Genomic DNA, 13,544 nt, shown 5'->3' on the forward strand with positions numbered 1-13,544 from the left:
TGTGGGAGACAAGTGCAGGGCCGCAGATCACTCTGCCTGTTTGTCTGTTGCCTGACAATCTATTGAGCAATGTATTCAACTGCTGTCTAGTTTTGCTAAGGAGAATGGAAGATAGGGGGAACATTGTTCCTCTAAAGGCCTCTGTACTTGTCATCAGGGTAGCAGTTGTCTGATTGGATGCTGCAACCCTTGATGATCCCAGCAGCCAGCTTTAGTGAAGGCAGCGCTTATAAAAAGCCGGGTCATTGCTGTGGGGGCGCATTCTGCATGTGTCTAGGTCAGGGACAGGAACCCATTGGCAGGGAAAGTGAGCCAGCGTATGGAAAGTTTCCAAGCGGAGGGACTGTTGTCAGAGCTACTTGGGGAACTTCTCTACTGCTTCTGCCTGCAAACTGCTCCCTCCACCAGGTGCTGCTTGTCAGCATCTGTGCATGTCTCTCGTTTTCTGTGAATGGCGTATACTACTGTGGTTATTGCCACTTCGTAAAGGATGAAGATTTTTTTTACCTTCATGCATTCTATGCATGAAGGTAAAAAATCTTCTGTGTGCAGCAATGCCTCCAGCCACCTCACTACTTACCTGAGCCCCATCGCGATCCAGCGATGTGAATGACAGCCTTGGCTGTCCTGGGTCTCTGCCTCCTCATTGGCTCCCGCTGCTGTCAATCATAGCCAGACAGCCAATGAGGAGAGAGGGGGTGGGGCCAAACCATGGCTCCATGTGTGAATGGACACATGGAAAAGTGGGTGCCCCCATAGCAAGCTGTTTGCTGTGGGGGCACCCGACAGGAGGGAGGGGTCAGGAGAGCCTGCAGGGGACCCAAGAACAGGAGGATTGGGCTACTCTGTGCAAAACCACTGCACACAGCAAGTAAATATAGACATGTTTGTTATTTCCCCCCCAAAAAATGAACCTTTAGAATTGCTTTAAGCTGTTGGAAAGACTGTTGTTGTATCTGTAAGGTTTTGACAATATAACTCAACATTTTAAACCACTTTGTGTGCTGTGCTTTCCATCTGGGTGCCTACTGCCTGGGCCTTACCCCACTCCACGGCCTACACCATTACTGCAGTAGCATGGGACTCATTCTTTAACTAAAAGGCCTTCCTCAAAACTATAAAGGGCTCTTTTATGGTCTGAGAATAGCTCCAGTCTTCCTCACATTTCTTGTGCCTTTTTGTTAACAGTACAGTTGTACATCATTATTGAGAGTCAGGTAGCTTGGTGGAGGAGGGCAAAAGCTCATTGATGGACGCTTCTGTGGTTCATATTTAAACTAAAAACAACAGAGTGCAGCGCTTAGTAAGATGAAAAGTCAATAAGGTAATAATCAAGTATCCACAATGATTCACTGTAGAAATACGAATTCCCACGGCCTCCACTCTGTCAAAATAACAGAAATGAGCACTCACCGGAAACGCATGGGTTATGCGCATGTGTGATCATGCATCACAGGCAATGGATACATCAGAGGTTAGGCAGCCAGGTGTCTCCCTCACGGTGGGTCATCACAGACTCTTTAGTCAGGTCCAGGGGGTCCCCTTAAGGTCAGCCAGGTGCTTCATGAAAAAACCTCCTCTCAGGGTGGCAAAGTGCTTTCTCTGTGGGAATGATAGCTCCAAGCAGGAGCCCCAGAAAAGAGATGCCAGAGATAGTGTAGTATGTCCAAAAGGTAAAAGGTTTATTTATAAAAGCAACAGGGCAGTATGCATGTTATACACCATGTAAAAACATATGCAGCAGTACTGACCCCAGTTATGATGGCCGCCGGGCCTCCTCGTGGCTCCGGCGGTGGAATGACATCACGCTCTGCACAGCTCCTCCTTAGGCCTTTCGTGCTACAGGCACATCATATGTGGTTCATATTTACCTAACAGAGTGCACAAGATTTTTGGAATCTGGAGCCTTCTGAAAATTATCTGAGGATGCAAGCAGGAATCTGGCAGTGCCCACTGTATGAGCTTAGGGAAATTTCAGAAGGTAATGTGGGCCCATGTGTTCTTAATAGTATTTTAAATGCTCCATATTTAGGCCATTCCTCCTGGCTATGTCACTGTCAACTGAATTAGACCATAATCTGAGAGGACCAAGTGAGCTGGAAAACTGGTAAATAGTGGAATAGCTTTTTATAAACTCTTTATAATGTCACACAAAATAGTACTGCTGGGAGTCAATTAAGGACAATGGGTTTTGATAGTAAAACTTCTAGAGGTCCAGGGGTTTTGCTACATGTCTAATTTTGTTCCACAATAAACGATGTAATGTTCTTTCTTTTTGTGAGCTGTAATTATGTCTCAGAGTATTTCAGCAGTGGGAAAGATCCTTTCATATGAGTTTTTTTTAAAGATTTGAGGGAGATAATTGGAAATTATTTCAGGACAAACGTTGCTGAATGCTGTGTCTTCTCTACTTCAAAGGATACGTTACAAGGACAGCAATAACAGCACAGCAGTGTCCAGTGGTCAAGGATCTCACATTTCTACAGTTAGCTTTCCTAGGGGACAATATAAAGCTAAAGAAACTTCTTGTAGTTAAAGGTGCATATCACTGATTCGTTCCCAGATTACATACAGTCCATTATATATGCTTCCTAGTTTGGAAATTGTTGTGTTGTATGAACCGTTTGCACAAACCTATAACATCAGTAATAAATACACTATCATTTATTTAAGTATACAAAAACCATTATAATCCCAAATTTTTTGCAAAACATAAAAGTATGGACTGTGCTGAGTAAATAAGTCAACTATGTCAAACCTTAAAATTATGTGTTGGCCGTAGAATTCTACTTTCACTTCAACCTGCGCAGCTATGCCTAATACGTGTCATGCAATCTGGGTATGCATATGAACATGTGTTAACCTCCCTAGCGGTCTGATTATGTCCATATTTCTGTGCTCAAAGCGGTACTTTTTTTGCATGGAAATATGTTGTTTTTTTATTGTAGGCCTGTAATTTTTAGGAATAACTCACTGAAATCTGAACAAGAGTCTAGTAAACATCCTGGGTATGTTAAAATTTGAAACACGAAATCAGAAAATTATAATTTAATAAATAATCATAAAAAATAATAATATAATAATAATAAATTTAATTCAATAATCAAACCAAAAACACTGAAATTTGAAATATAGCGCCAAGTTCGCACATCAGTGAGCAAAGTCGCAAAATCGTTTTTAGTGTCTGATGACGAATTTCCCCACGAATCATTAACACTCAATTCTGCAAGTAGTTCTGATTTACTATCGCTGTTCTCTAGCTGGTCTAAAACCGCTTTTGACCTAAAGGGATGCTTTTTGGACGCCATGGACGTTTCTCAGTTTCCAGGCAGAAAGAACAGGAAAAGTGCAGGCAGGGCACAGGACAAAGCACTCGGGACAAAATGTATGTGAAATGGTTTGATACAGTAATATTTTAGTGTAATTAATTAATGTCACTTTTTTTTGTCATTTTCAAATTTCCTGCCAGTTCCGTCCCCAGTACGTCCCGACGCTCGCAGATGACGGAACCCAGATGACAGATGCCGGCATCTGCCGGAGGACATTGGCGGGGACGCTGCAGGATGGTAAGTGAAGAACAGATCCCGGAGCAGCGCCGCATGGTAAGCCCGAGTGTAGATCAGGGTTACCGCTTGTGGTACTGAAACTTTACCCCAAACTACACTTGGGAATACCACCAGGGAGGTTAAAGGTTCAAGTGCATGGGGGTCCTTTAATATAATTTAAAGCTGAACTTTAAGGAAACTGATAAATACACTATGCCAAAAAATACAGCCCTGTATAGCAGGGGAGGCAATCTGATCTTTCCCTGCTGCAGTTTTACCTTAACTTACAGGTTTCCTTCATTTATGTTAGTTCCCTACCCTGTGATTGAACAGTGAAATGAGAAGCATTACAATGATGAGCTCATCTCTCTGTCACTCTGTTGTCTCCTGCTATCAGTATGCTTCTTGCAGTGCAGCACACCTGATTGTCTCTTTGTGCAGTGCCCCTTTATCTGTAGCCCCTCCTGTTGTGATGTCGTGGGTGGAGTTAGAGCTCTTTTAAATGACAAATGTGGGTGGGGCTCAGTGGAGTTGGGGTATGGGAGGAGGACACCCCTGATCAGCAAGATGTAGTGCTGTGCTGGAGGAGACAGGAGGATCCCTCTGCAGAACTGAACTGCCAGGGTAGTCAGTGGAGGACACATTGGGGACAGGCTGAGAAGTATTGGGCCTAAGTTAGAAGCACCCCGTGTTTGTAGGGAACACCCAAGTGTGAACCACCTATGAAAGAGACTGTAACATCTGGGAAGATGGCTGCAAAGGTACATTGGGACTGTATTGGGTGTAGTCTGCGACTACTGTCAGGAAGACATGTAATGGATGTACAGTCCTCTGCACTGAAGACTTCTGTCAAGTTATCATGTTATACAGTGATGTCATGCAAAGATTGTACTGGTGAATGTGCCTGAGTTGTGCAGTAAATTGTTACAATGTATCTGGACTGGACATTCTTTTACTCCGAGTAACAGGCCTCTGACCAGGAATATGATAGTGGGCGGGCTCCAGGCCAGGACAGTATGACACAATATGGCAGAGTATCTCCAAAACAAGGTAGGTGACTATCCCATGCAAGAAGAAGCAGGGTGGCTCCAGAGTCAGGAACAGCCACCAAAAAAGGAACCCTTACATGTTGTGCAGACTGTGTGGTAGACCATAAGAGGCTGACACCACTTTGAGTACAGACATTGCTTGTATTTAAGAATGCATTTATTGATATCATGCATCGAATATTGTGGCGCAGGTGCATTTTCAGTAAAATACTTCCTCCTGGGATCCATAACATAGCAATCCCAGGAATCAGTAGGGGGCCTACATAATTCTCACGTAAGCAGGAAAGCAGAAAGTGCAGCACAGCACAACGCAAAAAGAATTAAAACGTTTTTTTCAGTTCTGTCAGAGGGAGGGGGAAAGAACAAAAAAATAGGTTGATGAAATGTGTGAAGGTCTGCTTTAGGGCTTCATTTACACCAGTGCAGTCTGATGTGGCTTGCTAGCACATGCATTGTATTAGGGTAGTCTATTCATTTAAATAGTGCATACCATGCAAGGTGCTGCATTGAAAAGCTTGTGTGTTAAATGTGTGTTGGCTTAGCGTGCACATCATCATCCTTCAGAAGTGATTGGGTGGCTTTACAGCTGGCCAGATCACTTCTATATAAAAAATAGAGCCATCTGAACAATTTTAATGCAAGCCCATGGCTACTTTTTGAGCTGTGAGCATGTTTAACCTATTGATAAAAACAGAGTGCAGCGCTAAAAAATAAATACAAACGAAAAAAGTCCGTAATAATTGAATAGATGTATATATTAACGAATCCCAAGGAATAGCTGATAAAGCCCGGAGACAATGGAAAGAGTGCGCACTCACCGGACGCGCATGGAAAATGCGCATATAATAAATATCCCCTGGAATCCTTATGGAAAATGAGGAGAATAAGCTCCAACTCTGTAAATCATTCAGCCTGGAGATGTATGAGAGAAGTCCGGAGATCCCCTTTACAGATGGTATGGTAATTAGCCAGGATCCAAAGCTCCGTCCCTCCGGTGGTAGTAAGTGCACACTACAGGAATCCTGCAAATGGATTTAGCTCCCAAACAGGAACCAAAAAACAGGTGCCCATAGTGTAGTAATTCAAACCAATTTTAATAGATAAAAATCAGGGTAAAATACAGGGTAGTAGGCTGTGTACAAAGAATATATTACAGCAGAGTACGCAGCAAAAGGTACTGACCCTAAGTTAAAATGGCCGCCGGGCTATCTCGTGGCTCCAGGCGGGAGATGACGTCATGCTCTGTCGGTTCCTCCTTTAGGAGGAACCGACAGAGCATGACGTCATCTCCCGCACTTACTACCACTTACTACCACTTACTTACGTCATCTCCCGCACTTACTACCACCCTGCACTTACTACCACCGGAGGGACGGAGCTTTGGATCCTGGCTAATTACCATACCATCTGTAAAGGGGATCTCCGGACTTCTCTCATACATCTCCAGGCTGAATGATTTACAGAGTTGGAGCTTATTCTCCTCATTTTCCATAAGGATTCCAGGGGATATTTATTATATGCGCATTTTCCATGCGCGTCCGGTGAGTGCGCACTCTTTCCATTGTCTCCGGGCTTTATCAGCTATTCCTTGGGATTCGTTAATATATACATCTATTCAATTATTACGGACTTTTTTCGTTTGTATTTATTTTTTAGCGCTGCACTCTGTTTTTATCTGTTACTTGTGGGTATACTGTGATTACCTTTAGTGCCATAGCTGCTTACTTAGGAGCGCTCACTTTATACCATTTACATATGTTTAACCTATTGGTTGCTGCAACGTGGTAGGGCATGTTGGTAGCCAAGAGGTTAAAGTAAAGCACCCTCCAATGTTCCATGTTTAATTAAAATTGATATTTAATCAAAACCATTCAACCCTTGATACCAATGTTAAGGAAGGTGATTGCCATCTTAGGGGTTGATTTACTAAAGGCAAATAGACTGTGCGCTTTGAAAAGTGCAGTTGCACTCTGCAAGTGCAGTTGCTCCAGTCCTTAGTAAATGAGGTAAAGCTTCCCTTTGCCAAGAATACCCAATCACATGCACGAAAATAACAATAAAACAGGATTTTTGCTTGCACATGATTGGATGATGGAAATCACCAGAGTTTCTGCTCATTTACTAAGCTCTGGAGCAATTCAACTTGCGGAGTGCAACCACACTTTACAAAGTGCACAGTCTATTTGCCTTTTGTAAATCAACTCCTTACTATTGCTAATAACATCTTGTTAGTGACTATGCATGTGCAGCTTGCCCCCAAGGCTCTGTTCTATCAGGAGATAGATGCAGGACAGTAGAAGAAGGGGAGAATCAGAGAAGACAGGATCAAACATCCTTTTTTACACAATTCGGAAAAATAATCCCTTAGGTTCCACAGTGACTATAACAAGCATGTGCAGTTTGCCCCCGAGGCTCTGTTCTATCAGCAGATGGATGGGAGACAGTAGAAGAAGGGGAGTATCAGAGAAGACAGGATCAAACATCCTTTTTACACAATACCCCTTAGGTTCCACAATGAGTATAACAAGCATGCTTTACTGCATATACAGACTGATTTTAGTGTTGTGAGTTTAGTAACACTTTAAGAGCATGGCCTCCTGTCTTTTATTTGATTGTTAATAACATAGCACAAATTCTTGTATGTTTATTGTGTATGTTTATAACCCGTGAAGTTAAATGCCATGGGATATGTCACTACAACATAAAGAGTAATGAAAGTAACGCAGATGCCATTTTCTAAAGAAATCTTTCTACAGATCCTGAAATTAGAGGTTTAATGTTGAAAGCTTCTTTCACTTGAAATAGTGCTTCATAGAGAAAAGATGTGACCAGAATCACTTGACTGTAGATATGCTTTCATAATAAAATAAAAACATTTTCAAATTCTCAACCCTGTGCTCTGTCATCCTGTGGTTTCTACTGAAGTAATGAAGCAGCCTCCAGAGATCAGGCAAGCAATGCACTTTATTTGCTGTTGTGGCTTTGGCACAGGCCTCCAGGCAAAAAAGTACAGACCAGTGGACACATCACAAAAACATTGTCAGAAATTAAAATATGGAGACTGGCAAGCGTATGCTAAAATAATTTACAGCTTTCTGGTTGAAGAGTTGTAATGTACAGCATGTATGTGATTTCACACAATAAACACAGCTGCGAAATAGCGTTGCCTTGTTAAATATTTTATGATCTTCATACACTTTGAAAGTAATTCTGAGGTCACTGAAGAACTAAGATGATCACGACACAAGATGACTGGGAGATCTGAGTGTATATATTTATGAAGCTTTCTAAATATTGAGGTGGTCAGATCACGGCTCCACATCCAACTGCTTCCAATGTATATCGCAGCCTAATGAATAAAACTCACTGCATTTTTTTCATTATTGGTTTACTTCATTTATATGGAAGGGACACATGCTGCCATGACATATTGAAAAAGTTGTTTTGAAGGAAATATCTTTTCAGTGTAGCACTACCCCCTTAGGTGTTGCTGTTGAGTTTAGGTTCCCCTATAGTCCTGCACAGCCAGTCATTTAGCATTGTTCCACACAAGCTCTCATCTGTAAACAGAAATCAGTCCTTCAGAATTTTTTTTATTTTGTTTTTAGGAGATTAGAGTTTGTATAGGGTAAGGGGTGCTAGGATGCTCAAGGGAACCAAAATCTGAAGACAACTGTGTTGGAGTGCTAGCCAGCAGCTCATAGTTGTAACACCCCAGATCCTAGATGAACTCCTCTTTACCCAGCAATCTGGAGACTTTCTTCCTGAGCAGGGGATCTGGCTCCTGATCCTTTAATTAGCAAAGGGCTAATCTGGTTTCCCACCAGAGTGCCCCTTCCCTTATCCACCCAGGGGGTGTAGGTGTACTCACGCAGATCTTCTCCTGTGCCACTTGCGGGATGGCTGCTGCTACCGGGCCTATCAGCTGGGCTTCTCCTTCCCTGACATACAACTGGTCTCTGCTTAGGGGGCCAGTGTGTCCCAAGTTTTCCTCCTTTCCAGTTCCAGGCTTGCAGGCAGGCCCCATTCCACTAGGTCTCCTGGCAGCTTTCCTCCTCCAGTCTCACACCTTCCTCCTTCCACACTCCTGCTACTGAGCAGGCTCTTCCACTTTTAAGGGAGTCTCAGCCCCTTGCCAAACCTCCTGTAGGGGATTGGCTGAGGTTCCTCAAGAGTCTAGCCAGCCACTCCTCAGGTCCACCCACTGCCTTCAAGGCCCTCCTCTGAATGCCTCAGAGCAGGGGGAAATTCCAGATTGGCAGGCATGCAGAGTCTCTCAGCCCTAACCTGAATTTGACCCCCTAGTTAAACTAAGAGGGTGCTACATCAATAATAATAAGAAATGATAATTGTATAAGGACCCTTTCACATGTGCGATCTGATCAGGTCTGCCTGCAAGTTTTTCACCACTGTGTAGTAAAATAATATTTATTATAGGTACTTATATAGCGCCTTCAATTTACACAGCGCTTTACATACATATTGTACATTCACATCAGTCCATAACCCTCAAGGGATGTAAAATCTAAGATCCCCAACTTGCATTCAAACACATACTAGGACCAATTTAGACAGAAGCCAATTTACCTACCAGCATGTCTTTGGCGAACTGGAGTACCCAGAGGAAACCCACGCAGGCAAAGGGAGAACATGCAAACTCCAGGCAGGTAGTGCTGTGGTTGGGATTTGAACCAATGACCCTACTGCTGCCAGGCAGAAGTGTTAACCATTTAGCCACTGTGCTATCCTACACCCAAACATAAGGGTAACTGCTAAGGTCATTGAAGAATGGTAACAACTGCATTACTTGCATATGGTTTTTTTTCCGTCTCTTTACCCTCCATTCTCAGCTACTTGGTGCATATTTCAAATTTAAACTTCTGAGATTGGATACGACTCCACTGCTTGACCCATAGTAGCCACTAGAGGCTAGGCTGTGCATACTTATGCATTACTGTATGGACTTTGCTGGCAAACAGCTTTGTGGCTAGTACTGATCCCAGAATTTATTTTTCAGGTCATTCTACAAAAAACTAGTAATTAGAGCATCTTTAACTAAACTGAAACTGTAATATAATGTTCCCCCTGCAAAGAAGACATTGAGTACTTACTGCTTCTGCTGTCTGTGCTGCCAGATTCTGCAGTAGTGAAACCACTGGCTAAAGACACTGCTGAATCTGACACTTATGGGGATTTGGTCCACTGATGCACCCTGTGATTCCACCCACTCTCTACTACTTCATTACAGGAATCATTTTTAGCACAGCAGGAGATCTGGAAATGTACATTCCCCAAAGTATCAGATTCTGCAGATTATTCAGCTGGTGATTTCCCTTTACTACTGCAGAGTTCCTGACCAGTCTATTGTGCACAATTGACTGTATATGGCATGTTTCTGAGTACTACTGTCTGTACGTTGGGCTGTATATAACATGTCTCTGTTAACTGCACTGCATGCTGGGCTGTATGCAGGCAGGTGCCTACTTTATACTTTGTTTATTCTGATACGTTATATTACTGTGTTATGTGTCTTTCAGTTTTGGCAGTTGCATGTAGGGCAGGGTTGTCAAACTCAGTTTCATTGCAGACCACATCAGCAATATGGTTGCCTTCAAAGGGCCAGTTGCATTTGTAAGACTAGATGTCCAGAGCACCCCACCCACCTTACATCGGTTGTCCAGAGACCCCCTGCCATCAGAAATCAAGAGTCCCCCACCGTTACATCTCAGTGCACCCCTCTACCTTACCTTTTTTTTTTTTTTAAATCTCCCTTGATACTATTAGGATGATCCAATATATAATTATTATGGCTTGTAGATGTAGTTTATGTTTATGATTATTATGATTACTCATGGTATTTATAATAAATTGTAAATTACACTATTACTATTTTTGGCATTAATTACAAACACAGTATTAAAAACATATTGAACGGAGTGGATCCTAAAGGAGCTCTTTTGGGCGAAACGCATAGATCTGTTGGTTCTTTGCTCTTTTGTCTGCATCATAGCGCGGGCATTTCTTGATTTACATACTGTGGCTGATTTGGAATGAGTATATGGAATTTGTAATACTTGTTTAATCTGTATAAATAAAACTATTTTTATATTATATATTTGACTGGTTCAAAAGTTGGAGCACCCTAAAAATCCTAATTTTTCCATGACTTCCTCCCCTCTATTTTTTGGGGTGCTTGTGATGGTAAAAAATCTTTTGTGGTCTAACATACCTGAGCCCGATCTTGATATAGCGATGTCCATGAGAGCCAATGCTCTCTCGTCTCTCTTGTTCCTCATTGGCTCAGATACAGCAGCAGGAGCCATTGGCTCTCACTGCTGTCAATCAGAGCCAGTGACGAGGAGCTGAGGGTGAGGCCAAGCCCCGTTCTGAGTTTCTTATGGACACACAGACCAGGGCTCTGAAGCGAGCAGGTATGAGTGCCCCCATAGCAAGTGGCTTGCTATGGGGGCACTTGAAGTGAGAGTGGAGTACTGGTGGTGGGACCTCAGAAGAGGAGGATTAGGGCTGCTCTTTGCAAAACCATTACACAGAGCAGGTAAGTATAACGTGTTTGTTATTTTAATAGAAAAAAATCTAGCTTTACAATCACTTTAATGCCAGCTGAAGTAAATGTCATATTTTAGTTGATACAGCTGGAGTAATCCCGAGGTGCCCCTAGGGGGAAGCATTTCCAACCAACCTCCCAACATGTACTGTATATGACATGTTCCTGACCACTGCACTCTCTATACTGAGCTGTACATGACATGTTCCTGACAACTACACTCTCTATACTGAGCTATATATGACATAATGCTGACTACTGCACTCTCTTGGGCCATATATGATACACTCCTGACCACTGCACTTTTTATGCTATATTGTGCAATAGTTGCTGGTTGCTCAGTAGTCACTTTGTTAATTATGTTCTTCCTACAGCTAGGCTGTGTTCAGAAAACCATATGTAATAGAAGACTTTCATTTCTTACAAATGAGTGTGCAGAGGTTTGTACATGTCTGTTAGACTCTCACTTGTGACCAGGGGCAGACTGACAACTCATGGGGCCCCCGGGAAATAGGGGATCATGGGGCCCCTGTGTCCTTGCCCAAACTTAAAGTCTATGAAAAAGGTACCAGGGGCATCTCATGGGGCCCCCTACTGACCCTGGGCCCTCGGGAAGTGCCCAAGTTTCCAAAATGACCAGTCCGCCCCTGCTTGTGACACAGTTGTATAAACATATTTGGTGGGTACAAGGTAAAATATGTTACATTGTGTATACAGTAAGGTTCAAGTTTTAAACCCCTCCCACTGTTAGCGCAATTTTGCCACACCCCCAATTTGCAGCTGTGCACACAGTGCACCACCTATTTTTTTCCTCTGGATACCCAAGGCAGAACTGCCAGGAAAAAAAAAAAAATGTCCGACGGCCCTATGCAACACCACCAATCACTAATCAATGTTTCAGCTTTCAACAGACTGATCTGTTTATGCTTGTTCCTTTATGTCTAGTCTGAATGCATAAAACAAAAAAAACCTGTTTTTTTTTTACACTTCCAAAAGCAGGATATATTTCAAACGCATTTTGTACCTCATTTTAGTTGCTTGCTGGTAATTGCAAATGAGTAAAATACACTAAATGACACCCTTGAGTCACACAGTGGGTAAATGACATCTATTACCTGAGATAGCATTGCTTTACCTTCATTAAAATAATGCAGCATAAATATAATAATCTCTTTCTTTAATGAGAAATCTAATGAATTCAGTTCATATGAGCACTTGTCAAGCTATATTAATGTTATTTGTACTCATGTAAGCATTCTACAACAATATTTTGAATCCTGATGTATTATGAGGCATTTAATGAAAGCAGTTAAAATTCACTGCAGTGTAAAATATAAAAATAGATTTGGAAAATATCTCCCGAGTTAGGATTAGTATAATAGATGATTAGATCTTCTTGGAAAATCTCTGTATAATTAACATTCTCAGTAATTAGTTTTTTTTGTCATGACACTTGCCACCTATGTTTAGTAGTGGGCAATTCATTTCCTTGCAGTTAGGAGATGGAGTTATCCCATTCAGGACAGCCCATCTTAGCAGAGTAGGTGGAAAGGAGGGGTACCCTGAGAATAATTACATACTTACACAACGTGGGTGGGGTGCCCCTGTCATCTTGCAGCAAGGTGACACTTTAATTCTAGCCTGTCACTAGAAAAACTTGATGCAGAATTTGGGTGGGTGTTAGATTGTTCTTTATTCCTGCTGTTGCTGTATATAGTTCTAGCCTACAGGTAAAAGTACACTGTGTTACCATAAGAGCATACTTATTACATCTTGATATACAGATTTCTGTACAGGGACACAAATGTGAATATAAGCAGACAGAACAGATACTTTTAATATGTGTATATTGGTATGATTGTGGAAATCAGTAATCGTGTAAAAATCTCAATTCATTAAACTTTAATGATAGGGTATTTTAACCTAATCGTTAAAGTGGTTGTAAACTCTAACATGTACCCAGTGAAGTGACTAGCCTCAGGGGATACATAGAGATGAAACATAACCTCCTACATAAGTTGTACCTGTTTATTTGCAGTTGTATCTGCTCTACAGCCGTTCAAAGAGTAGAATTTATAAAGCTTATCTGAGCTTTCAGAAAAAAGTGCCGCAGAGCTGAAATTACACTTTGCAGAGCTTAGTGAGGAGAGCTCTGAGGGCTGATTGGAGGAAAGAGATACACCTCCCTCCACACAGCTCACAAGAACAGAGCTGAAGCTATCAATATTGTGGAGGTCCCTCCCCTGTCACCATTTTTTCTTGGTGTCAGGAAAACTTGTCAGAAGTGATTAATAGCAGAGGAAGGAAGCAGCAGACAGAAGTGACATTTAGTGCTCTTAATTATGACAAGTACACACTATACAGGAATATGCTTTGTCCATATTT

The sequence above is a fragment of the Staurois parvus genome, unplaced genomic scaffold (genome assembly GCF_062004578.1).
Source record: "Staurois parvus isolate SC_StPar_1 unplaced genomic scaffold, SC_StPar_1.0 ptg000818l, whole genome shotgun sequence".
NCBI lineage: Eukaryota > Metazoa > Chordata > Amphibia > Anura > Ranidae > Staurois > Staurois parvus.